Consider the following 27,030-nt stretch of genomic DNA (forward strand, 5'->3'; position numbering starts at 1 on the left):
CGTCTAGCTATTGCCAAGTTAAGCTTGTTTTTCCCTGTAGCAAAGCATTAACGTTAAGGCAGAAATGTTTGACTCTGCCAGCCTCAAGTTATTTATCTGTCACCTGCAGGTTATAAGGAAATGTAATTTTATCTACCATTTCCTTCTGCCTTTGTTTTCCACATCCCTAACTTCCAGCCAAAAGGCAGGCTTTCTCCTCCAAGCAGAGTAGCGATGGACCAGAGGATTGCAGCCCGAGCGATGGAAAGTGTTCCAATAAGACCATACTCCTTAAAAAGCCCCTGAAATGAAAGTAAAGGAAGAAAAGAGAAAGTACTCACCAAGTTTGCGCCAAAGCTGAGTCCTGATGAAAAGACTCAAAGCCCCACATTGGTTGCCAAATGGTGTGGTTGTTCAGGAGTGGTGGGGGTCTGGAGCTGATGGCCAAGAAAGAATTCTCAAGAGGTCTTTGGTGCAACGAGGTGGTTTTATTAAAGCGCAGGGACAGGACCCCTGGGCAGAAAGAGCTGCACTGGGGTTATGAAGAGTGACTAGTTATATACTATGGACTTGGAGGAGATAAAATCAAGAGGAAGTTTCTTAAAGGGATTTTCCATATGCTAAAGACTCACAGATTACTGGAGGCCTAGCTATTGTCAAGCTAAGGCTGTTTTTCCCTCTAGCAAAACATTAACGTTAAGAGTTCCTGGAGAAATGTTATACTCTGTATTTGCCTCAAGTATTTGTCAATGGGCTGCAGGTTATAAGGAAATTTAATTTTACCTTCCATTTCCTTCTTGCCTTTGTTCCCCACATCACTATGGAGGGGAGGATGATGTTGGGGCTATAGGTTTCTGGAGATTAGGCTATTGATAAGCTTGCCTTTAACTTGTAATTTACTAAGATATTTGTAAAGTGATAGAGACTCATGTCCTGTGATCTCTATCAGTTCAACCATTGGTTTTTTTTATCCTTTTCTTTGTTCTTGGGCAGCCAGGAGTGCCAAAGGAATGTCACCCTTATTTCATCTGGGGGGGGGGATGGGGAGGGTGTTGTTAGCTTGTACTTTGCCCTCAGCTTGCCTTATGCTCTCTTATCATCTGCACAGCCCTCCATGTCCTGGGCCTCTAGGACAGCACTGGGACAGAACTCAGTTATTCCAAATTAGATGGCTAGTCTTTCCCTGAGACACCCCCGCCCCACTCCCCCACACATACCCAGGCTTCACAGTTGCAACCCCCTTTGGAGTCCTAGACTCTTGGGATCCTTGCTGACCCTCTTTTGAGAAGCAATGGCAGGTTGGTGGTATTGCATCCTCAGGAGCCAGGCCCCATCACTGATCAATTCATTTCAAAGGCAGAGTCCTAAGACTGGCAGGAAGTCTCCAGCCAACACTTACAGTATAAGAACTTTCCCCTCACCTGGCAGTCACAGCCACGGCCTCATTCTCCCAGGCCTTGTTCAGTTCTACAGTTTGCCCCACCTCTATTTCCTTCAATGAATGCTTCAATAGCTGTGTTTTTTTTTCTTCATGGCTTCTCGTGGGCTGTAAACAACTCGTGGCAGGATGTTGTGGCTATTCTTCTTCAGTCCTCGTTGGCACCCCTCCTGTGACAGGCATTATCTCCGGGAGGAGTCCTGACCAGGAAATACCTACATTGTACTTTGACCATTGACCCTCCTGGAGAGGGCCACCTGAGAACAGCTGAGAAAGTCCAAGTGGGGCAGGAGATGGTCCCCAACTTGCAAGAACCAGCCCATCCTCAGAATCGAGAGGCAGATAGGGGTGCCTGGGTGGTGGCTTAGTCTGTTGAGTATCCGACTCTTGATTTCGGCTCAGGTCATGATCTCACGGTTTGTGGGTTCGAGCCCCATGTCAGGCTCTGCACTGACAGTGAGAAGCCAGCTTGGGATTCTCTCTCTCCCTCTCTCTCTGCCCCTCCCCCACTCATGAGCACATGCGCGTGCGCTCTCTCTCTCTCTCTCTCTCTCTCTCTCAAAATAAATAAATAAACTTAAAAAAAAAATCAAGAGGCAGATAACCTGGAGATAGAGCCAAGGCTGGGACAGGGCCCAAAGGTGGCTTTTAGGAAGTTCAGACCTAGACACGTGGGCAGGTATTCAGACAAAGGCCCTCGAGGCAACTGGGATTGAGCAGGTGGGGCTTGGAACCCACAGGGACACCATCCAAGTGGTTCTGGAAGGGCGGGAAAGGCTGGACATGGCAGGGAGCACCAGGAATGATTTATAAGACCTGGAGCCACCTGACCTAAAAGGAGAGAAGACAGGGTGTCAAATCCTTGATTGAAGAGGGCAGGGGTGTCCTCGTGGACAGAGAGAACCACAGATAGCAAGGTAAGAAGGCACACTACAGCTTGTTCAAGGGCCCTTTGGTGAAAGGTGCTATGTGTCCCAGCACTGGAAATGCCCCTCCTGGGTGGCTAGCTTGCCCTGAGGCAGGAGGGAGAGGTGGAAGGGATCCTACGCTAAGTCAAAGGACAGGCATCCTGCTCAGAGTTCTGAGAATCCCAGACCCAGAATCTGACTCCAGGGGCCCTTGTCTTCCACTGCCTCTCCGACCGGGTGTGTTCATCTTATCTTTTACATGTTCATGTCCCCTCCCAGCATTTTGCAGGCTGCTCAGAAGGTGCTTAAGTGACCCTACAAGACCCCATCCCTGTGACACAGGCTGGCTTATCTGAGGATGCAGAACGGGTCCTGCTCAACCATCCAAGAAGGTCCTTGGCTTCTGGCAGGATAGAAATCTACATAAGCCAAGAAGAAGTGGGAGCAGTTTATTAAAGATATGGAGAAAGTGTAGACATAGAGTGTCAGGGAGACTCTGAAAGATAGGAGAGTGAGTCTTGTCTTTGCTTGGGGTCTGGGCTTTTTGTTGAGGATGGTGATCCCATGCACCTGTCTTCTCAGTAATTCAGGAACAAAGAGGAGTGTTTGGGTATCCTCTGTAAGTCACTTGTGCCCTGGAGCCAGGGGTCTTGACGAGTCAGTGGTCTTGGAAAATGTTCGTGATGACCTCGCCAGGTTACTCCTTAGATGTTATTTATTGCATGGAAGACTCCAGAGACATCATTCACTCCTTGGCCTTTCGAAGAAGGACAGACATTATCTGGGCGATCAGGCAGGTGTAAGGGGTGGGGGGTGCGGTGTAGGTCCTCGGAAGAATAGAAGAAGGAAAAGGAGCCATAAAAGCAGTTTTTCATGGGGTCCCTGAAGTTTCCCCGTCTCACTTGCTTTCCTCTTTGCCTCAGCTCTTTCCAGATCCTCACCTGGCCCTGCATTTACTAAAATCTCCAGGAGGTGCCTATGCTCTTGCTTCCCTTAAGCATACTCTCCCTTCCTCCCCCTCCCCATGCTACTGGTTGAATCTTATTTACTTTTCAAGTCTCAGCCTAAGACTGAACTTCCTTTGTGAACAGTCGTCACCGACTGGAACAGGCCCCCTGCTAAGTGCTCTAGAAGACCTTATCACAACACGTGGCTCACTGCATTTCATTCTCTCCCACCAGACTACAAGTTCTGTGAGGGCAGGGTCTGTCTGTATGACAGACCTATATACCTCTTCAGCCTCTTGAGCTAATACCCAACAAATACATGTTGAAAAAAACAGATGGATGGATGGGTGCATAGACTGCCCATATTATAGTTTATAAGTTTCATGCCAGAGAACCAAGCCCTCTTTCCATCATGTTATGGAGCTGGTCCCTGGATCTTTAGATAAGATAAAGGGGGCCATTGGTCAGGTAACAAGGCAAAGAAGTGAATAGGGTTTCACCACCATCAGGACTATGAAGAGGAGATAGGGAATAACCCTTCTAGATTTGGCCCTGCCCATCTACTCTGGAGCCTGAGTCTAGGCAAGAATCTAGGGAATATTCTGATGCTAATAGAGACCTGAGGTTCATTTTGATATAGTCAACCCACAAACCTTCTCCCTGCATTACTGAGCAGCCAGCCTTTCTCCTTGTCTTCCAAGTTTCCATGCCTAGCTCTTTTTAAAAATTGTAATATCATGTACATAACATAAAGTTACCATCTTAATCATTTTTATGTGTACAGTCTAGTACTGTTAAGTGTAATCACATTGTTTTGCAACCAGTCTCCAGAACTTTTTCATCTTGCAAAACTGAAACTCCACACCCATTAAGCATTAACTCCCAATTCCCCTTCCCCCAGGCCCTGGCAGCCACCATTCTACTTTCTGGTTCTATGGGTTCTACTCTTCTTCTTCTTTTTTTTTTTTTTTTAGTAGGCTCCACCCCCAACATGGGGCTCCAACTCATGACTCCAAGGTCAAGGGTCACATGCTCTACGGACGAAGCCACCCAGGCACCCATTATGGTTCTTCTCTTGACACCTCATACAAATGAAATCAAGACAAGTGAAATTTGTCTTTTCAGGTTTTTTTCAAGCACCTATTTATTCATTTGTTTATTTATTTATTTGCTTGCTTGTTTATTTTGAGAGAGAGAAAGAGAATGAGTAGGGGAGGGGCAGAGAGAGGAAGAGGGAGAATCCCAGGAAGGTTCCACACTGTCAGCCCAGAGCCCGCCATGGGGCTCAGTCTCACGAACCGTGAGATCATGACCTGAGCCAAGATCAAGAGTCAAATGCTTAACCGACTGAGTCACCCAGGTGCCCCAGTATTTGTTTTTTTGTGACTGGCGTATTTCACTCAGCGCACAAGGGTTCCAATTTCCCCACATCCTCGCCAACACTTGTTATTTTCTGTTTTTGGGTTTTTTTTTTTTTAATAGCAGCTATCTTAATGGGTGTGAGGTGATATCTCCTTGCAGTTTTAATTTGCATTTCCCTAGTGATTAGTGACGTTGAACAACTCTTCATATGCTTGTTGGCCATTTGTGCATTTTCTTTGGAGAAATGTCTATTGACCCTTTCCCCAATTTTGAATCAAGTTATTTGGTTTTTGTTGCTGTTTTGTTGATGATGAGTTGTAGGAGTCCTTTACTTATTCTGGATATTAACCCCTTATCAGATACATGGTTTGCAAATATTTTTCTTCCATTCCATAGGTTGTCTTTTCACTCTGTTGGTTGTGTCCTTAGATACACATACCCAGCTCTTTTGAGGCCTGTTTTCTCATTTAAACTTTGTTTTGACATTTATTTTAACCTGATTTCACCTATCTCAGGAGGCCACAGAGCTGGGAGGAGATGGTAAGATTAATCCTAGCTTCTAATCTTTGGGTCTCTGAACCTGATCCCATCCATTCATTGTCCATCCAGTATTCATTCATTCATTCATTCATTCATTCAGCAAACACACAGGAGCATGGCAGTTTTTGAATCAAACAGACCTGGGTTTGAATCCTGGCTTTGTAAGCTTAGTACCCACATGACCTTGGACAGAAAACCCTCTCTGAGCTTTAGTTCTCTCTCTATAAAGCAGAAAAGAAAGTGGAAATGTAGCCAGAAGAGAACACTTGAACTTACCTTGCTGGATTGTTGTTGCACTGTGTGCAAACAGACCAAGCGGGGTGGGCACTCAACAAATGGTAGTCACTAGGGGCACCTGGGTGGCTCAGTCGGTTGGGCGGCCGACTTCAGCTCAGGTCACGATCTCGCGGTCCGTGAATTCGAGCCCCGCGTCGGGCTCTGGGCTGATGGCTCAGAGCCTGGAGCCTGCTTCCGATTCTGTGTCTCCCTCTCTCTCTGCCCCTCCCCCATTCATGCTCTGTCTCTCTCTGTCTCAAAAATAAATAAACATTAAAAAAAAAATTAAAAAAAAATGGTAGTCACTAGTATTTCTTGGCTAGTACTGGGTGAATGCAATCCTTCTCCAGGGTCCCTTGAGTCTCAGCATCAAGGAACCAACACTCCCTTAGGGTTCAACTTCAGTTTATTTGCTCAAGAGATCATTACTTGTTGACAAATCTAAGCGGGACTCTGGCTGACCAAGCCTCTTCCCTGCTGTGACAATGACAAAGTTTCCCTCCCATCTTGTGTCCTGACCTTGAAAGCTGGGAGGTAGAGAGTGTGCTGGCGAGGAAGCGGGTTGGCTGTGTTTGTGGAAAGCGAAGACTTTTTTTTATAAAAGACCTTTCACTGGTGACAGCAGTATTTAATCAGATTGTCCTGGGTGGGGAGTGGTGATAAGGTTAATAGAGCTGGTCACAGCGTTTGTTTGGATCATAGAACTCTCTGACTAGGACCTCAGCTGGAAAGCTGCCCAGAAGAGGAGCGAGGCCTGATTGGTCCTCCAGGGGAGAAACTGTCTTCCCTCCTTGCGAAAGAATCCTCAGCTTTTCAAAGCCTAGAAAGCAGCTTCCAAGAGGATGCGGTAGGAGGAGGGGCTGTGCGTTCTGGACCCAACTTCCAATCCCAGCTCTGCCCCCTCACCAGCAGTACAACTGGTGCTCGGTCTCGGTGAGTCTCAGTTGTCCCATCTGCAAAATGAGCGCAAGAGAAACCTGCCTGGAAGTGTCGGTGTGGAGTTTATGTGAGAGGACATGCGGCACACGGGAGGTCCTGAGGCAAAGACTGCCTTCCTCCTCCCCTTCCTCTTCAGCCTCTGCTTCCTGCTGGGCTCTCAAACGGGGATGGCAGGGATGGCAATGAGGATGTGGTGCACACCCTGCCTGGTTAGACATTCTCAGGACACCGGACACCGCACACCCCTACCCCTCACCGGGCAGAATAGAGACTTAACTTCTGGAATATGTCTCCCACCCCTCTCCACCCCCCCCCCCCCCCCCATTTCCACTCCATGAAAACTCTCCCCATCCCCAAAGACCAGATCGCACCTGTCACCCTTGCCAGATGTCATGGCCCATCTTGATCATTGTCCCCAGAACTCCTTCTGGGATATATCGGCTGCTCTGGTTTCCTGCATAAACTGTACCGCTAGTGGCACCATTTGTGCCTGGCATGTGTCACTAGACTGAGAGCCTGGGGAGCAGAGCAGGGATCCGACTCGCCCACCTCTGGTACTTGTTCCGTGTGTAGCCCCACGCTTTTCTCGGAACAGAGGTCTGAAAGACGGTGATGGCTGGCAGTCAGTACGGGCCAGACAGACCAACTGGCTTCCCTTATCGAGCACCCAGATGCCAAAGCAGATGTCAAAGCAGAGCCCCTTACCATGTAAGCTGCCAAGCATACAGGTCTCTCCCGAAGAGGGGCCGCCCTCTGTGTCTGTCTCCAACCTTGACGGATTCACACTCTACATGTGTGCCCTTAAGGGATCAGAAGAAGACATCCATCCTGACCGGTTCAGATCAAAGAACAGAAGTGCTGGAAAGGATGCTGGAGATTATCTGGGCCAATTTTCTCATTTCATGCTGAGGAAACTGAGGCCCACGACTTGCACACAGCCAGCACATCCCACACCGGAACTCAGGTCTCTTCCTTGATCAGTTTTACTCCACATATTCAGCCGACATTAATGAGTCCCCTCTGTGGGCCCAGATCTACCTAGCATTTTCTTTCTTCCTTTCTTTTTTTCTTTCTTTCTTTCTTTCTTTCTTTCTTTCTTTCTTTCTTTCTTTCTCTTTCCTTTCTTTTCTTTCTTTCTTTCTTTCTTTCTTTCTTTCTTTCTTTCTTTCTTTTCCTTCCTTCCTTCCTTCCTTCCTTCCTTCCTTCCTTCCTTCCTTCTTTCCTTCCTTGTTTTTTAAATGTTTATTTTTGAGAGAGAGACAGACAGAGTGTAAGCAGGAAAGGAGCAGACAGAGAGGGAGACACAGAATCCGAAGCAGGCTCCAGGCTCTGAGCTGTCAGCACAAAGCCCGACGCGGGGTTCGAACCCACACACCGTGAGATCATGACCTGAGCCAAAGTCCAACACTTAACTGACTGAGCCCCCCAGGAGCCCCAAGCTAGGATTTTCACATCTCACATTAACTTCCACCATGCTGTTTGAGGTTATATTATTATCATTGGGCAGAGGAGCAAACCTCAGACCTCAGAAAAGGGAAATGACTGGCCCAACACCTCACAGCTAGTGAGTAGCCAAGTTAGGACTCGAATCCAGACCCTTCAACTGGATTCCCCAGCTTAGTGCCCTTTCCTCCAAGGCTGCAGTCCCTCCTTTCTGCTACTGACAGGCAGCTAGGGGAGTTGGCACCATGCCCAGTGGAAAGGGTAAAGTTTTAGGCCCATTGGAGACATTGGGTGCCACCGATGATGGCAAGGGGCCAGAACAGTGGCCTTCTGGCAGAATATGGCCCTGCTTTGCATAACATGCAAACCAGGCGTCAAAGTCCTCAGGAATGCTGCCAGACGGCTCAGGAGGGCTGCGACTGGGCCTTCCAGACGATCAGGGCTTCCTGGTAGCAGCTGGGTCCCATGTGTCCAGCCCGGCCCAGGCCTGGCTCACGTGGCTCACATCTGCTGGACATGCCCCTATGGTGCAAGCATCCTCCACACCCCGTTCTAGGGCCAACCATTTTAATTGCTTTGGGCCTTGACTTCTTAGTCTCGAATGGGATGACACAAATAATGGTCTCTATGAAGGTTCCCCCCACCGCCCCGAAACACCACTTCCTGGGGATCAGGGCTCCCTTCAAACACCTTTAGTCCCCCCATACGCTTCATAATAACAACAGTTGGGACTTAAGCACCTGCAGTGTTCTGGAACTTAGTTACATCTTTATAACATCCCATTTTACAGATGGGAAAAATGCAGCACAGAGAAGTTAGGTCAGTTGCTCTAGTCACGCCTCTAGTAAATGGCAGAGCCGCGATTGAATTTCAGGATTATCCAACTCCAAGTCCAGGGCTCTTTCCGTGCATTGCAACATTCTTGTTATTTGCTATTCAAAGTCCTTCCTCCGTAACCTGCCTCACTTCCCTTTGCAATCCCGGTTCCATCCACACGAGCCCACTTACTGGTCACCTTTGCTTTTTTCCCCATCTCCCCAACGGCCTAAATGTACACGCTTGTGTTTGGGGGGGGGTGTATTTACACGTATTTTATTACACATGTTTAGATAGCATGTATTTATATATATGTAGGATCTGTGATATATATGCGTATGTATATATGTATGCACAGTGAGTATAGTGTGTCTGTATTTGTCTGGAATGTATGTGCTTATGTGAATGCATTTATAAATGTTAGCGTGTATGGTGGATAGAATGTGCTGTTAGAATGCGTGTCTACATGTATATATTCCAATGACGGGGGGAGGATTTGACCAGCATTCCATGAAGTATCATCGTACCCAGTGAGAAAGAAAAAATTGTGACAGCTGGTAGCTGGCCTATAGGGTGACCAGTTGTCCCAATTTGCCGGTGACTCTTCTGTATAGGCTGTTCTTAGACAACAGGCTTGAGCGGTGCGATGTAGAGCAAAGCAAAAGGGCCCACAGCCACCTGGCTGAATATAAACTATCCATAAGCCCTGGGGCACCAGCTGGTTCAGTCAGTAGAGCATCTGACTTTTGATCCCAGGGTCATGAGTTCAAGTCCCATGTTGGGTGTGGAGCCTACTAAAAAAAAAAAAAAAAAAAAAAAAAAAAAAAAAGATAATCCATGGGATGCCTGGGTGGCTCAGTCGGTTAAGCATCTGACTTCGGCTCAGATCATGATCTCGCGGTTCATGGGTTTGAGCCCCGCGTGGGGCTCTGTGCTGACGGCTCGGAGCCTGGAGCCCGCTTTGGATGCTGTGTCTCCCTCTCTCTCTACTCCTCCCCCACTCGTGCTCTGTCTCTGTCTCTCTCAAAAATAAATAAAAACACTAGAAAATTTACAAAAATCAAATTGCAGAATAAAAATTAACAACTTAATAATTAATTATATGTTGCCCCCCAAAGTAACCTGTCAGGGCAATTCAATTCAATGTGCAAAGTTTGCTTAATGTGGGATGCACATCTTACTTACTAGGGATGTCAAGTGGGACAGCAGAAATTAGGAAGTCCTGGCCCTAGGAGGGCCTTAAACTGGCCCTGTTGCTGGGGCCCCTGTGACCTCTGTTGCCATTAGAGTCAACTAGCCCACCCAAGTAGGATGAGCCAGCCTTGGGGCACCTGGGTGGCTCAGTCAGTTAAGGATCCGACTTTGGCTCAAGTCACGATCTCATGGTTTGTGAGTTAGAGCCCTGCATCAGGCTCTGTGCTGACAGCTCAGGGCCTGGAGCCTGCTTTGGATTCTGTGTCTCCCTCTCTCTCTGTTTCTCCCCCTCTCACACTCTGCCTGTCTCTCTCTCAAAAATAAATAAACATATTTAAAAAAAAAAGGATGAGCCAGCCTTGTCAAACATCACTGTGCTGGGCGGGACAGGACCCCAGAGGTCACTTCCTCCAGGGCCAAGTCTCCATGTTGTGTTCCCTCCAAGAGGTGACCTGCTTGTATTCCAGGGGCCCATGCAAGAATCGGGAGATTCCTGGGACACACCGTCACCCTAGATCGCAGAGTCACTTTGCAGAGGCACAGGCCAGAGGCAGGGGCCACCACAGAATTCCCCGCCCAGGGCAGCTCTGGGGTGGGGTGGAGGCGGGGGGACAGTCAGTCTCTCCACCGAACAGGAAAGCGTAAGTACTGGGGAGGGGGGTCTTGCCCCACAATGCCAGCCCTAAGCACGACTCCCTGACAAAGGTGTGAATGTTTTTGGACCATTTGTGGACTTGGGTTGCCACTGACCGTAGGCATTTGTGGCTCTTAAGTTGTCTTGTGGTCACATCTTTATATTCCACCTTTAGTCCTCCTTAGTCTGATCTTATTCTCGATTTTTAGCCCATGACATACAGTCTTTTTTTCTTTTTTTCTTTTTTAAGTAGGCTTCACGCCCAGTGTGGAGCCAAACACGGGGCTTGAACTCAAGACAAAAATTCTTAACAAAAATTCTCTAAGGCTAAAGACTAGAAACAAAGGAGAGACCGTGACTGGCTATGAAGAAAAATATATGGAACATCCATAACAAACACCAGTTGCTACATAAAAGTATTTTAGTGAGGCGCCTGGGTGGCTCAGTCAGTTAAGCACCCAACTCTTGGTTTGGGCTCAGGTCATGATCTCACGCTTCATGAGTTCGAGCCCTACATTGGGCTCTGTGCTGATGGCACAAATCCTGCTTGGGATTCTCTCTCTCTCTCTCTCTCTCTCTGTCAAAAATAAACATTAAAAAAATTTTTTTAAGATTTTAAGTAATCTCCACACCCAACATGGGGCTCAAGCTCTCAACCCTGAGATCAAGAGTCACATGCCTTACAGACTGAGCCAGCCAAGCGCCCTTTTCTTGATTTTTCAACGCTTAATTTTTATGTTTTCCTGCTTTCTTTAGGATTGAATAGCGTTTCCAAGTTAATTTTTATTTTATCAAAATAACACATCTCAATAGCAAAATACAAAATAACACATTCAAATAGCCAAATATTCTGAAAGGCTAAAAACAAAATATAGAGGTTTCTGGCCCCACTCCTCACTTGCCTAGTATCCCTCCTCAGCATCTGACATTTTCAAATCTTTTAGCCATTTGTTTTGGCATTTATATGATCCCTGTTTCTAAATGGAATGCGTACATGGATTAAAAAAAAAGTTTTTTTTTAAAGTAGGCTCCACGCCCAGCACAGAGCCCAATGTGGAGCTTGAACTCACAGCCCCGAGATCAAGACCTGAGCTGAACACAGCCTGAGTGGCTCAGCCGGTTAAGCATCCAACTCTTGACTTTGGCTCAGGTCATGATCTCACAGTCTGTGTGTTGGAGCCCCGAGTTGGGCTCTGTGCTGACAGCTCGGAGCCTGGAGCCTGCTTCAGATTCTGTGTCTCCCTCTCTCTCTGCTCCTCCTCTGCTCTCTCTCTGTCAAAAATAAATATTAAAAAAAAAAAGACCTGAGCTGAGTTCAAGAGTTAGACACTTAACCAAAGCCACCCAGGTGTCCCCATACGCCCATATTTTATTCATCAATTTTGAATGTTATCTACCAGCTTCCTATTAGAGAACAATTTAACTACAATACAACTATATTGGGAAGATTTTGCTCTCTCAAATCAAGTGTGATTATAATTGAAAATTGAATCAGGGGCGCCTGGGTGGCTCAGTCGGTTAAGTGTCCGACTTCAGCTCAGGTCATGATCTCCCGGTCTGTGAGTCCGAGCCCCACATCAGGCTCTGTGCTGACAGCATCAAGCCCACTTCAGATCCTCTGCCTCCTTCTCTCCCTGCCCCTCCCCCAAGCTGTCTCTCTCTCAAAAATAAACAAACATTTAAAAAAAAGAATAATCCCCCATTCATCAGCGGGGGTGCCGGAGAGTTACCCCAATGGTTTAGAGTAGCAGAGGAAATTTGACACTTCTCAGCTTTCACCCAATCCTCCTTAGTTTATTTATTTATTTTATTTATTTGTTATGGATATATATATTTTTATTATATATATGTGTATATATATATATATATGCACACACACACACACACACACACACACACACACACAGAGGGCATGAGTGGGAGGGGAGGGCAGAGACAGAGAGAGACACAGAATCTGAGGCAGGCTCCAAGCTGTCAGGACAGAGCCCGACGCGGGCCTCAAACTCACGAACCACGAAATCATGACGTGAGCTGAATTTGGACCCTGAACCGACTGAGCCACCCAGGCGTCCCAATCCTCCTTATTTTAAATTTCACTCCATCTTCAATTCCAGACATAATTTCAGCTTCTGATCAGGAACGATTGTGAGAATGCTACGGTGAAATTGCTTCCCCGCTGCTATGTCAAAATTCTGCGTCTCTGTTCTGCTAAGTCACTTGGCCCATATGCTCGTTGTCCTGTGAAATGTTGCTGTTGTTGCCTTCTCTCCAATTCTTCTCCCCTTCCTTACTTTGGAACAGCTAGTTATCTTGGGGGCGCCTGGGCAGCTCAGTCGGTTAAGCATCCGACTCCTGGTTTTGGCTCAGGTCTTGATCTCACCACTCACGATTTCAAGCCCCTCATCAGGTTCTGCGCTGACCGCGCGGGGCCTGCTTGGGGATCCTCTGTCTCCCTCTCTTTCTGCCTCTCTCCTGCTTACACTCTCTGTCTCAAAAATAAATTAAACAAACATTTAAAAAAATTTTTTTTAACGTTTATTTATTTTTGAGACAGAGAGAGACAGAGCATGAGCGGGAGAGGGTCTGAGAGAGAGGGAGACACAGAATCCGAAACAGGCTTCAGGCTCCGAGCTGTCAGCACAGAGCCCGACGCGGGGCTCGAACCCATGGACCGCGAGATCATGACCTGAGCCGAAGTCGGCCGCCCAACCGACTGAGCCACCCAGGCGCCCCACAAACCAACATTTTAAAAAGAGAGAGAGAGGGGAGGAAAGAGAAGGCCCTGAGTGGGTGACTGGTGTCAAGGAGAATGGGGGAGGAGGGGTCTGGGAGGCAGAAATGGAAGACACATCGGGGCAACTGAAAGGTACAGAGTAATGGAGGAAAGAGAATTAAATGTTTTTCCCTTGAGATCAAATATCCATAAAGGGTGCACAACTGAATGCCTTGCCACAGAGTGAACACACGTAAGCAGCACTCACATCAAGGGACGTTAGCAGCTCCTCCCAGTTGCCCTCAAACTGCCTCCCAGTTACCACCGCCGGCCATCTTCCTGCCAAGAGTAACCAGTGGCCTAATAGTTAATAGATTTTTTTACTGGCTCTTTGTAGACCATGTACAGTATCTGACTTCTTTCACTCAACACTACGTTGTCACATGTCCTCGTAGTTCTTGCTATTTAATCTTCACTTGTGTGAATGCCCACAACCTCTCTGTCCGACTGACGAACATTTGAGTTGTCTCCAGAGAGTTTGGCTACTCAAGTCAAGACTTGATATTTATCTTCTTTTTTTTTAATTTTTTTTTAACGTTTATTTATTTTTGAGACAGAGAGAGACAGAGCATGAACGGGGGAGGGTCAGAGAGAGGGAGACACAGAATCCGAAACAGGCTCCAGGCTCCGAGCTGTCAGCACAGAGCCCGATGCGGGGCTCGAACTCACGGGCTGCGAGATCGTGACCTGAGCCGAAGTCGGCCGCTCAACCAACTGAGCCACCCAGGCGCCCCTATATTTATCTTCTTTTTCCTTTGAGCTATTCCGGTGTGGTGAGGCTGCGTGGTGGCTTCCATGTGTGCTTCCTTGGTGACGTATGAAGTTGTCCAATTATTCATATGTTTATCAGGCATTTGAATATTCTCTTTGGTGACATATCGGTTTCTACTCCTCCTTTTCTTCCTCATCCTCCTTCTTTTTCTTCTCTTTGAGGGTGAGGTATAACCCACCTTCCGGACATGCCTAATACACGGGGGCTGGCGACGAGATGGGGTGAATCAAAGGCTGATGGGATCTAGAGAAGAAACACTGGCAGTCAAGCCTGGAGCGGGGAAGAGGGGTTGTGCGATCAAGGAAGCCTGGGAAGCGAGCTGTGTGTGCTGAGAAAGAAGTTTCTGTAGAAGAGCATGCGACGTGTTGATAGGCTAACATTTCGATGTGTGCACCATTCTCCCCAGTATAAAGCCCCGTGGAGCCAAGAGGGCTGGTCTCTCTGACAGTTGCAACCCTCCAGGAGAGTCCTGGTGTCACGCACTTCTTGTTTGTAGGTGACTAAACTGTGGCTTGCTGGATGTAATTGTTCATTCGTACCTTTATAGGACTGTCATTCATTACACAAATCAATCCATCAAAAAAAAAAAATCTTCTGTCTTGACAGTTCTTTTTCGGGAAAGTATGCTTGCCTCATCAGCTAGGCTCACTTTCAAAATGGTTGGGGACTTTTTCTTTGAGACCAGAGGGCATTGTCATACCAGGCATGGCCACCAGGAAGCAGGCAAGAGCAGCTGGAACCGGGTCTGGAGAGTAAATCCATTAGAAGCAGGACCCGCTGAGAGAAGGAAGGAGGAGGCAGCTAAGCCCGAAAACCTCCTAGGCTGTGGAGATTGGAACTGTCATGCTACTGAAGCCTGGTTCCTGGTGCTAACCGTGGAGTGGTGAGCACTGAGCCCAGGCACACTCCTTAAGTCCTAGCTTGTCCCTTGGTGGGCTTGGCTCTGAGTAGACTGGTGTCCTAGAGCCACACGGCTGCCCAGCTGCCCTCAGGACCACTTGCCACGGTGTTAAGCTACTCAGAAGAGAACCTTGGGTGGACCCTGGTGAAGCCTGACCCAAGTATCCTTTAAGCATTGCACGGAATCTTCCCCATCCTGGCTTCCTCGATCTCTAGAATTTATCCAAGTTGTAACAAAAGGCCAGCAGCATGGAGATCATTGTTTTCCCCTAACTCACCTTCTGATAACAGCATCTTGCACCCACTGGGTGCAGCCATGGAAGAATCAAGGCGCCTCCCTCCTTCCTTGTCAGGGGGCGGGCATGTGACCCAGCCAGGCCAGCAGCCGGTTTCCTGGGAAGCGGAATCTTGAGAGTGATAGAAATGGGTTACGGTGACGCCCTGTAAAAGGTGTCTGATTACTGCCCGGATTCCCAGAACTGTCCTGTGTCTTGTCCTAATTGTGACCTGGCTGTTCAGCATCCTTTTATTCTGAGAGTTTCCCTTCCAAGGACTTCAAACAAATTCATTTTAAAAAGGCACCCAGAGGGGCACCTGGGTGGCTCAGTCGGTTAAGCGTTCAACTTCAGCTCAAGTCATAATCTTGCGGTCAGCGAGTTCGAGCCCCACATCGGGCTCTGGGCTGACCACTCAGAGCCTGGAGCCTGCTTCGGATTCTGTGTCTCCCTCTCTCTCTGCCCCTCCCCCACTCGCGCTCTGTATCTCTCTCTGTCTCTCTCTCTCTCTCAAAAAATGAATAAACATTAAAAAAAAAAAATAGATAGCCAGAATGTATTTCTTTTTCCTTGAGACTAGAGAATGCTAAGTGACACAGATGGGCCGAATCTAACAAGGTGACATCACATGCAAGGGATACTTGTGTGGGACTGACAAGGGTCCCAAACCACCTGCATGTGGGCCTGGTGGTAAAAGTGGACCCAGGAGTAGAGCGTGGGATGGGAGTTGGGGGGTTCTCAGGAACAACACAGCAGAAGCCAGCAAGGCAGTGAGAATGCCCTTTCTCCCTCCAAATTATGGTTTCATTTAAGATGGCATTTATTTGGACAAGCCAAATGATGCTCATGTGGCTCCTGCAGAGTGCTCTGTCCCTGCAAGACAGGCCACACGGGGCACCTGGGTGGCTCAGCTGGTTAAGCATCCGACTCTTGGTTTCCACTCAGGTCACGGTTTTGGCTTAGGTCATGATATCGCGGTTCATGGGATCAAGCCCCGTGTCAGGCTCCACGCTGACAGAGTGGAGCCTGTTTGGGATTCTCTCTCCCTCTCTCTCTCTCTCTCTGTCCCTCCTTTGCTTGCACTGTGCTCATGAGCTTTCTCTCTCTCTCAAAATAAACAGACTTGAAAAGAAAAGTAAGGAAAAGAAAAGAGAAAAGCCACTATGGGGAAGAATCTGGAAATCCCATCAAAGGAGGAGTAGTGGAGCTGAACTCCAGGAGTTCAGCCTGGAGCCAAGAAGGCACGCAATCTTAAAATGTCACTTTTTCAGTCCTCTGACAATAATTCCTGGCTTGTCGGGCATTGCTAGGTAAGGCAAGACATACTCTCCTTCGGAGAACTAACAGTCTAGTACCCTGATGGGGTCGGGGGGGGGGGGTACAGGGCTCTGTGGCAGTGCCGTCTCCGGATGGGGAGTGGACTTCTTGGAGGAGGGGATATCTAAGGCGAGTCTAGAAAGATGTGCAGGAAGGAGTCACTTCAACAGATGGACAGGTGGGGTGGGCATGGGAGTGGGGCCTTCTAGGCAAGGGCAGTAGCTGGTTCCAGGGCTGTATGGGGAGCAGGCATGGTGTCTTTCATGGAGTGGGGACTGAGTGTGAGGGAGTTGGCATCAGATCAGAAAAAGCTTTAGATGTCATGTCATGCCAAGGGAACCACTGAAGGTTTTTTGTTTTTTTTTTTAAGGTTTTATTTATTTATTGTGTGTGAGAGAGAGGGTGTGCACACGTGCACAGGGGAGGGACAGAGAGAGAGGGAGGGACAGAATCCCAAGCAGGCTTCATGCTATCAGTGTGGAGCCCAGCGTGGGGCTTGAACCCACAAACTGTGAGGTCATGACCGGAGCCAAAACCAAGAGTCGGATGCTGAACCGACTGAGCCACCCAGGCACCCCACCATTGAAGGTTTTAAAGAAGGAAGAAACCAAATGAAATCGACATGAAAGAAAATCACTATGGAAAAGATCTGGAAGCTGAGCAAGACTAGAATACATGAGACAAGTCAGGAGTTGGTTGGAATAGTCTGAAGAGGGAAGGGTCTGGGCTGGTGCAGTGGCAGTGGGGACAGGGAAGGAATCGTTGGAAGGTTACGGGGGTGGCAGCATAAGGGGAGGAAAGGAAAAGATGAGGTCACAGAAGGCCTGTCCACCAGGTAAGACATTTAGTGATGAGGATTGGCAGGTGGTCTTCCAAAGAGCCATCCTGGCCATGGCAACAGAACCTTGGGCAGCCAAGTGCCACTTTATCAGAACAGCCAGACCGTCTGGTTGTCAGAGGCTGACACGCAGTAAGGAAACCCATAAGGGACCGCTTCATAGTTTCAAGTACCAATGCGTTAACTCCCAGTAGAAAATCAAACTTAAGGGGCGCCTGGGTGGCTCAGTCGGTTAAGCGGCCGATCTCGCGCTCAGGTCACGATCTCGCGGTCCGTGAGTTCGAGCCCCGCGTCGGGCTCTGCGCTGACGGCTCGGAGCCTGGAGCCTGTTTCGGATTCTGTGTCTCCCTCTCTCTGACCCTCCCCCGTTCATGCTCTGTCTCTCTCTGTCTCAAAAATAAATAAATGTTAAAAAAAAAAAATTAAAAAAAAAAAAGAAAATCAAACTTAAGAGGCACCTGTAGGTCAAGCGTCTGGCTCTTAATTTCAGGTCAGGTCACGATCTCACGGTTCGTGGGATCGAGCTCCTCATCAGGCTCTGTGCTGACAGTGTGGAGCCTGCTTGGGATTCTCTCCCTCTCTCTGCCCCTCCCCTGCTCACGCATGCACTGTCTCTCCCTCTCTCTCTCAAGACAAATAAGATGTTAAAAAGAAAAGAAAATCGAACTTCAGAAAACCTAAATAGATCTTCCCAGAGGGACCGAGTGCATGGGTCACTCACCAGGCATCTCTACCCACTCGTCAAGGACCCTGGAGGCTGGAGGGTCATCAGAGGTCACCAAGGGAGAAGGAGAATGAAGTGTGGGTATGGGTATAGGTGTGTGGGGACACTGCGAGGCTATTTATGATGACCATGAGCAACTTGCTGTGAGGACTGATGTCCACTGATGCATCGATGATGCTTGTGAAGGGAAGGCTCACGTCTACTGGATTCAACGCCTCTCGCCCTGGAGTGGATAAGTTACCAAATTCCATCTCTCCCTTTGGTCTCCATTTTCTGGACATCTCTCCCACCCTACTTTGGGCCACTTTTTCCTGTTGATACATCTTCCCACTACAAGCAGTGCCTTATTTCTCACACATTGTGGCAGTTAAGGATGCAAAAGGTGGGAAATAGATTTACCTGTCATATGGTGGAGTCTGTTGCTGGAACCCACAAGTGCTATAAAACCCCTATTTATTATGTAAATGTTTATGGGTATTTTCTTGTATGACTCAGTAAAAGCAGTCACAGGGGACGGTGGGGAATGAAGAGACTGTTCCAGAACAAAAGAGATTTAAGAGCCATAACATGCCCCGAAAATGCATGGTGTGGGCTTATCTGAAGTCGAATTCAGGCACAGCTGTTATAAAAAGACATTTCTTGGGAACAATTATTGAATACTCAGTATTAGATCATGTCAAAGAGTTGTTAAATTTTAAATTTTTTAATGTTTATTTATTTTTGAGAGAGACAGAGAGAGAGACAAAGAGATAGACAGAGAATGAGTGGGGAAGGGGCAGATAGAGAGGGTTGGGGGAGACACAGAATTCAAAGCAGGCTCCAGGCTCTGAGCTGTCAGACAGCCCGATGCAGGGCTCAAACCCACAAACCGTGAGATCATGACCTGAGCTGAAGTCAGATGCTCAACTGACTGAGCCACCCAGACGCCCAGAACTGTTCAATTTTAAGGGGTGATAATGACACGGTGCTATGTGAGAAAATGTCTATATATTTTAGAAATGACAGAATATCATAATGTCTGGAATTTGTTTTAAAATACTTTAGCAAAGGACAGAAACAGATGAATCTATGGCAAGATTTGATCATTGTTGAAGTTATGAGTATATGGGGGTTCGTTGCACCATTCTATTTTGTGTGTGTGTGTGTGTGTGTACATTTTCATAATCATAAAAAAGTTAAAGACAGATCACATAGTAACATTAAACATAAGTAGCAATAAAATTAAAGTTCCTAGGGTAATTTCTTACCACCCAACTCTTATTCTCTCACCTAAAAGACGAGAAAAATTATTTTTTAAATTTTATTTATTTTTATTTAAAAATTTTTTGGGGCGCCTGGGTGGCGCAGTCGGTTAAGCGTCTGACTTCAGCCAGGTCACGATCTCGCGGTCCGTGAGTTCGAGCCCCGCGTCGGGCTCTGGGCTGATGGGTCAGAGCCTGGAGCCTGTTTCTGATTCTGTGTCTCCCTCTCTCTCTGCCCCTCGCCCGTTCATGCTCTGTCTCTCTCTGTCCCAAAAATAAATAAACGTTGAAAAAAAATTTTTTTTAAATAAATAAATAAATAATTTTTTAAATATTTATTTTTGAGAGAGAGAGGTAGAGCACAAGTGGGAGGGGGCAGAGAGAGAGGGAGACACAGAATCTGAAGCAGGCTCTGGGCTCCGAGCTGTCAGCACAGAGCCCAACGCGGGGCTCGAACCCACAGGCTGTGAGATCATGACCTGAACTGAAGTCAGACGCTTAAGCAACTGAGCCACCCAGGTGCCTCTTATATTTTATTTTTAAGTAATCTCTATGCCCAACGTGGGGCTTGAACTCACAATCCTGAAATCAAGAGCCACACGCTCCACTGACCGAGCCAGCCAGGTGCCCTGGGAAAAATTCATTTTAAAGCCTTGCTGATGCTGATTTTTCAACAGAAATTTTGCACAAGATAGTGCTGGAGAGTCTGATGTGGGTGGGTTTTAGTGACTTTTCTTGAAAATTTTCAAGAGGAAATTGAATATTTATTTCTTCTCTTGAGAACAGATTCTGTAATGAGCTGGCTGTCACCAACAGCTTTACAGACCTGGGAGGAGGCTGAGGGCAGGGCTGAGAAGTCTGGCTTTGGAATCAGACACATGAAGTTCCAGTCCTGACTCTGACCCTTCATAAGCCACAGGATCTTTGGTAAATCACTGAACCTCAAAAAGCCTCAGTCTCCCCCTCTATAAATGGGAATATTGGTAACCACCTTGTAAAATTTTATCAGAATGAGTTCTTTCTATGCTTGGCATATGCTAAATGCTCATGAACCATTAGCTACTGTTATTATTCTTGCTACCTTTGGGTCACCGACATTTCTTTGTCATTATTAATTTTTTTTTTTTTTTTGGTAATATGACTTTCTCAAAAAATATGGATACAGGAAAAATTGGGGTTGGATTCCACTATCTAGAAGCTGGACTGCCTATATCACATTTTGCAGTGTTCTCTCTCCCTCGCGGGAATCACCCTCGATTTCTCCACGCCACAGCCACCTTGCCAGAAATCGGTGTAAGGTCCACGGGGAGGGATCTTACACTCCCCTTGCACTCTCGGTGGACACACTTAGAGTACATATTTGGAAAGCGATTCAAGTGCACACTTTGCCAACAGAGGAAATAAAGAAACTGTAGACTTAAAAAGAGATTCAAATATACATTTTGCAAACAAGAGGAATTACAGCGCGCAAAGTACATACCTGAAAGGAAATTCAGACACACGTTTAAAGAGAAAGTCACCGTTTTCACTCAGTGTTGTTAACACTCAGAAGGTCTGATATCATTTGCTTGTGATTATGGGAAGCTCATCTTCCTCTCCCTGAGGATATACAAGCCCCATGTTTATACCTGTCCATTCGATAGGCTCTAAAGACACCGAGAGACCCGGGAAGAGAGGGACGTGGGGAGACACTGGCAATAGCCGTCACAAACTGCAGCTGCAAACAAGGTCAAGAACTAGGAATCCTGGCAGGTCCTCCCTTTCTGGGTATCTGCCTGAAGAAATGAAACCACTGTCTCAAGGAGATATCTGTACCCCTATGTTCACTGCAGTATTGTTTACAATAGCCAAGATGTGGAAGCAAGCTAAGTGTCCATCAATGGATAAATGGATGAAGAAGAGGGGCGCCCAGGTGGCCCAGGTGTCTAACTTCAGCTCAGGCCATGATCTCACGATTCGTGGGTTTGAGCCCCATGTCGAGCTTTGTGCTGACAGCTTGTAGCCTGGAGCCTGATTTGGATTCTGCTTCCTTCTCCCTCTCTCTGCCCCTCCCCTGCTTGTGCATTCTCTCTCTCTCTCTCTCGAAAAATAGATAAATAAACATCTTGAAATCATTGTTGCACCATGCGCTAACTTGGTGTAAATTATAAAAAGTAAATAAATTATAGAAAGAAAAAATAAACACTTTTTTAAAAATGGATGAAGAAGATGTGGTATTCATATGCTATGGAATATCATCCATAAATAGGAGGGAAATCCTGCCATTTGCGACAACAGGGATGGACCTTGAGGACATTACGCTAAGCGAAATAAGTCAAACAGAGAAAAGACAAACACTGTATGATCTCACCTATATGTGGAATCTATAAAACCAAACTCACAGGGACAGAAAGTAGACTGGTGGTTGCCAAAGGCTGGGGCGTGGGAGAAATGGGTGGTTAAAGGGTACAAACTTCCAGATGATCAAGTATTTTTTATATGTTTATTTATTTTGAGAGGGAGAGAGAGAGTGTGTGTGCGCTCTAACAGAGGAAGGGCAGAGAGGGAAGGAGAATCCCAGGCAGGCTCTGAGCGGTCAGCGCAGAGCCCAATGCAGGGCTTGAACTCACAAACCGTGAGATCATGACCTGAGCCGAAACCAAGAGTCACCTGAGCCGAAACCTGAGCCACCCAGGCACGCCAATGAATAAGTATTTTTAAGATGAATAAGTTCTGGGGGCACCTGCCTGGCTCAGTCAGTGGAGGATGTGACTCTTGGTCTCGGGGTTGCGAGTTCTGGCCTCATGTTGGATGGAGAGATTGCTTAAAATTGGCATCTTTTTAAAAAAATAGTAAATTCTGGGATGTAATGTATACTGTGGTGACTATAGTTAACACTGTATGATATACTTGAAAGTCGCTAAGAGAATAGATCTGGAAAGTTCTCACCGTACCCACACAAAAGGTAACTATGTGAGGAGACTGATGTGTTAACTAACCTTATATCCATATATCAAATCATCATGTCATACAGCTTAAATTTACACAATGCTGTATGTCAATTATATCTCAAAGCCGGGGGAAAAAATGAGGAATCCTGCAAGAACCCTCTGTTGGCATTAATCATCTGAAGTGGTTTATCCAGGTGGGTGTTTTGATCCTTAATCCATCGTTTTTAGAGACATCCCATTTCGTTATGTTTCAGACACACTCTTGGAAAGGCAGGCCCGTCATTTCACACGCGTGTTTTTGTTTTTGTGTTTTGTTTTGCTTTGTTTTGTTTTGAGAGAGAAAGAGAGTGTGTTTGTGGGGGGAAAGAAACAGAGAATCTTCAGCAGGCTCCATGGAGCCTGACTCAGGGCTTGATCTCAAGATCCTGGGATCATGACCTGAGCCCACATCAAGAGACGGATGCTCAACTGACTGAGCCGCCCAGGCACCCTTCACAGATGTTCTTTAAATTTGCCTTTGCACCCCTCACTCACCCTCAGGGCAATGAGCACTCGCCTGTGGCCCAAAATGCCTTTCCAGTATCTCCATCTTTATCCGAAGCACACGGCACTGGGGTTAGCCCTGTGTTTTCCCTTTTCCGAGCCAGTCTTACAGAACAAGAGCAAATGACAAGCAAATGTCAAAATAAGCACATAGAAAAGCTAAAAGTGGGGAAGGTACCGTGGGACAGCCTGAAGTATTGGTTTGGCAGGGCTGTGAAGGTGTCCCGGCTTAGCCCCCGACCGCTGACCCAGGGGGGTTGGAGCATAAGTAGGAAAGGGTCCGTGTGCAGACCCTGGAGGGCAGCTGGCTGCCTGGACAGGTTAATGCCGTGGAGAATTCGAGAAGGCATCTGCTGCTGTCATCCATGTAATCAGCTAGGGATGCATTTTTCGCTTTCTCGCTCCCCCTGGCTAGGTTTCAGCCTCAGCTATGCTTCTCTGAGATCTCATCGGTCACTGAGATGAGGCCTGCCTGTCCCTCCCTGAGGCTGCTCAGCTGCGCCTTTGAGAGAGAAGCTGACCTCACGCCGGAGCGCGCTGTATCTTGCTTGTTACATTCTCTATGCGTGAGCTTCTCAAGGGGCACCTCCGCTTTGTTCCTCTGTCTTAAACGTCCAGCTGATACTTAGCCCATTGTGATCCAATTTCCTTCCCTTCCCTTATCTCGGTTGCTAGAACTTCCAGCGTGCCCAGCACTGACCCCCTAATTGCTGACACTTCCCTAGACGTCTCTTTAGTAACCAGCACATCACCACTCTTGACTATGAATTCTCTTCTCTTGGCTTCTCCAACACTCTCTTCGGCTTCTCCTCCTCCTCCCTCTTCTTCCTCTGTCCAGTGTTCCCCCCTGACGGGGGCTCTCTGTCACTTGGGTCCTCTCTGGAAGATCTGTGCACTCCCATGGTTACATCACACAAATGCAGGTGCCCCCCAGGTGCCTACCCTTCATGAATCTGGGTACCGCTGCCCATGGAAGCCCCCCTCCCCCTCGATGTCACACAGGCACCTCAAACTCAGTAAGATCCGAACTCAACTCCTTACGGGCATAATCTGGTCCCTCCCGACTTCTCTGGCTTCACGCCCTCTCTCCACAGCAATACCAGATTGTGGTGTGCTCCGCCCTAAGGTGGCCTTATAGCTAATTAAATCAACCTAATATGGGAGGAAGCAGAATGTTTTCAGACCCTTAGAATAGCAGCTTGGCATTGCGTCACAGTGGTCCCATCTGCTCTATGTTCAGAAAGCCTCAGTATAGAACCTATAGAAACGTTGGGATCCCATTCCCAGACAATAGCAGGGCCCCTAAAGGGGCCCCAAGCTCCATGACTTCCAGGATCAGGAGTCCTTCCTCTGAGTGAAGGTGAGTGGCGGAGCGGTGATGAACTGAAACACACAGTTCCCTCCTAGCATTACCCGGTGTATGCTTACGTGAATGTTGCCACAATCTCTGAGTTTCCGAGAGAATCCAGAAATCTGGATTTTCACGTGAATCTTCCAACTGTGAAATGTCAGCAACAAATGCAAAATTCAAAATACACTATGTGCGCTGTTTAAGAACACTGCGTGAATCACTCAAAACCATATCCATATCTAGCCTGCGGGTTATGGGTCTGTGAACTAGAAAGAATAGAAGGTGTGGAGGCTTTGGAGTCAGACAGACACCAACTCAAATAGTTCTCTGAGTTGTAACGAGGATGAGAGGTCCTATTTGTAAAATGGCCAGCACAGAGCAGTCCCTAAATGGAAGTCAACTGCCACTTAATCAGCACGACTGACACATCTATAAAAAGGACATGTTTACCTGGTCAGCATAGGACAATAGGGAAAACGAGCACCACCAAGGAAGGGGAGACTGAGTCACAAACCCTCACAGCTCAGTAATTCCATTGCTCGTTTCCCCTGTACTGGAAATGGGCAGCTCTACACGAGCCATGTGGCCAGTCTGTGCACAGCCTTCTCATTTATGCCCCAGTCCGGTTTGTGTTTAGCTCTCTGATGCACTTAGAAAAGCCTGGTGCCCCAGACCGTCACAGCTGGGGTTCTGAGCCTGGAACTAGAGGGAGGACTTGCCTAAAAGACATCCTTCCGGAGAACCCTTAGACATTACCCACATTGTCACCCCCAAAACTGTGTCAGCCATGAGGAGTGCCTGCAAGGTCTCCCAGAGGTCAAGAGGCCTGGGGCCGCATCCCTTATTTGAGGATCCAGACAAATTAAAAATGAACAGTTGCCAGGATAGGTTTTTATAGTATATTTTAAACATTTCCATTTAACAAATTCACACACACACACACGCACACGCACACAACAGAATACTATTTAACCGTGCGATTCATGGGTAATTAGATGACCTACCTTATCTACAGAAAGCCCTTCTTCACTTCCTCTCTGTTCTCCTGCTGACTTCTCTTCATCATTTCCTGCTTCAAATTCAGCTCCTCTGCTGAGAATCCTCTGACTTCCTCTTGAGGAACCTCTGAACTGATTTATGCCGCTGCATACTTTTATTATTGTGATTTGGGATTTGTGGTGCACCTTCCACTGGCCTGGGAACTCCTCTAGGGGGGAGGGACCGGAGTAAACTCTTTTGTGGGATCGAGCCCCACGTTGGGCTTGCGCAGACAGCATGGAGCCTGCTTGGGATTCTCTCTCTTTGCCCCTCCCCTGCTCGTGCGCGCGTGCTCTCTCTCTCTCTCTCTCTCTCTCTGTGTCAAAACAAATCAATAAACTTTAAAAAAGAAAGCATTAAGGACCCCAAAAAGCTTGAAAAATAATGAGTCCAAGAGCAGGAGCTCCAAGACAGGAAGTGCTTTGGGGACTCGCTCCTGTGGGGTAAGTGGTTGGGCAGCCCTGCCCTTCTCTGGACTCTGGCCAGTGCTCTCTAAGACTCCACTGATCCCCTCACCTGCAACCGCCTCACTTCTTTCTGGTGAGGTCCCTCCCCACCTTCAAGCTCAGCTCAGCGGAAACCACCATCTCTGGCACCTGGACACAGCCACACAGGGGTTTCTTCTCATTTGATCCTGGCAATCACCCCAGAGACAGATGTCATGACTTCACTCTTCACAGATGAGAAAACGGAGGCCAAAAAGGCACTTGGCCAAAGTCTCGCAGCGAGGCAGATGTAATTGCAGCTTCCACCTCAGGGCTCTGGACACCGGTGGTCGTGACATGGATGCCGCTTTGACTTTTAAGAGCTGGCGTGTGAGGCACACACTCGAAACGGGAAATGGCTTTCCCCTCAGGCTCTCTCTGCCCTTCCTCTCAATATCCAAAAACATGAACAGCTCGTCAGGAGCTGTGGTTGGTGACTTGTGAAAAGGAAGTACCGCAGAGGTGCTGGTGAAGTGAGGAAGCCAGTCAGACGGATATCTGGTAGGAGACCATTCCAGGCAGAGGGAACAGCAAATGCAAAAACCCTGAGGCAGGGGCCTGCTAGACAAATCGAAGGAGCTAGGAGGCCACTGTGGCTAGAGCAAAGGAGCAAAAGGGATAATGTAGGGAAGGGATCAGAGAGGGCACACGGTCTTAGGGCCCTCTTAATGATGTGGCTTTCACCGAATGAAGTGGAAACCACCGGAAGGTTTTGCGCAGAGCAGTGACCTGACTGTAGCTAGGTCTTAAAAGAGGTGGAAGAGAGACCTCTTTTAAGAGCACCACAGGCTTCAGCTCTGGGATGAGCTACACCCTGACCCATTCCCAGCTGAGGGGCCTTGGCATTCTGTCTCCCATTCTTGGTTCTACAGGAAATAGCAATAAAATTTCAGCTGGGCACCCTTTCCTGCCTGCAGCTGACATAACTGGGCCAAACTTTTGTGTAGGCGATGGAGAGGGGAGGGAGTCAACTCCAGGGGCTTGTGTGTTTAATGTGGAATTTTCTGGACAGGTTGGTAATGGTCCCATGGGGGTGCAGGCCTCATTCGGTCCACCAGTATCTAGCCAGCACCCATCTTTTGGGAGCCTAGGACTCTTTCTGCCTCAGGGGAGGTGGGGGATGGTCAATAAGCCAGCAACAAGACCATGCACAGTCATGGTAGCCAGCAATGGGTAGTCCCCACCACCCCCAAATTCAGGCCTGTGGGTCATGGCACAGAGCTTGCCTCTGGAAATTCATTCTACTGCTCTATTGTCAAGGCAAGCGGCCTTTTCTGGCCCTGCTCCTCCTAGGCCTGGCCAGGCTCCTGAATGAGCAGCCTTGGAGTCCCACGGCTCCTCTCCTTTAAAGGACTTTCCACAGTTGA

The 27,030-nt window shown here is 47.7% G+C and overlaps 1 long non-coding RNA gene across 1 annotated transcript; it reads right to left on the reverse strand.

Annotated features, from left to right (window-relative positions):
• Positions 1–2,759: 2,759 nt before the first annotated feature.
• Positions 2,760–5,640, reverse strand: LOC111557849. The gene is made up of 2 exons (XR_002738232.2): positions 5,451–5,640; positions 2,760–3,152 (listed from the first exon to the last, which is right to left on the reverse strand). It is a non-coding gene; the product is annotated as an uncharacterized LOC111557849 (long non-coding RNA).
• Positions 5,641–27,030: the final 21,390 nt, after the last annotated feature.

The sequence above is a fragment of the Felis catus genome, chromosome E1 (genome assembly GCF_018350175.1).
Source record: "Felis catus isolate Fca126 chromosome E1, F.catus_Fca126_mat1.0, whole genome shotgun sequence".
Classification (NCBI taxonomy): Eukaryota; Metazoa; Chordata; class Mammalia; order Carnivora; family Felidae; genus Felis; species Felis catus.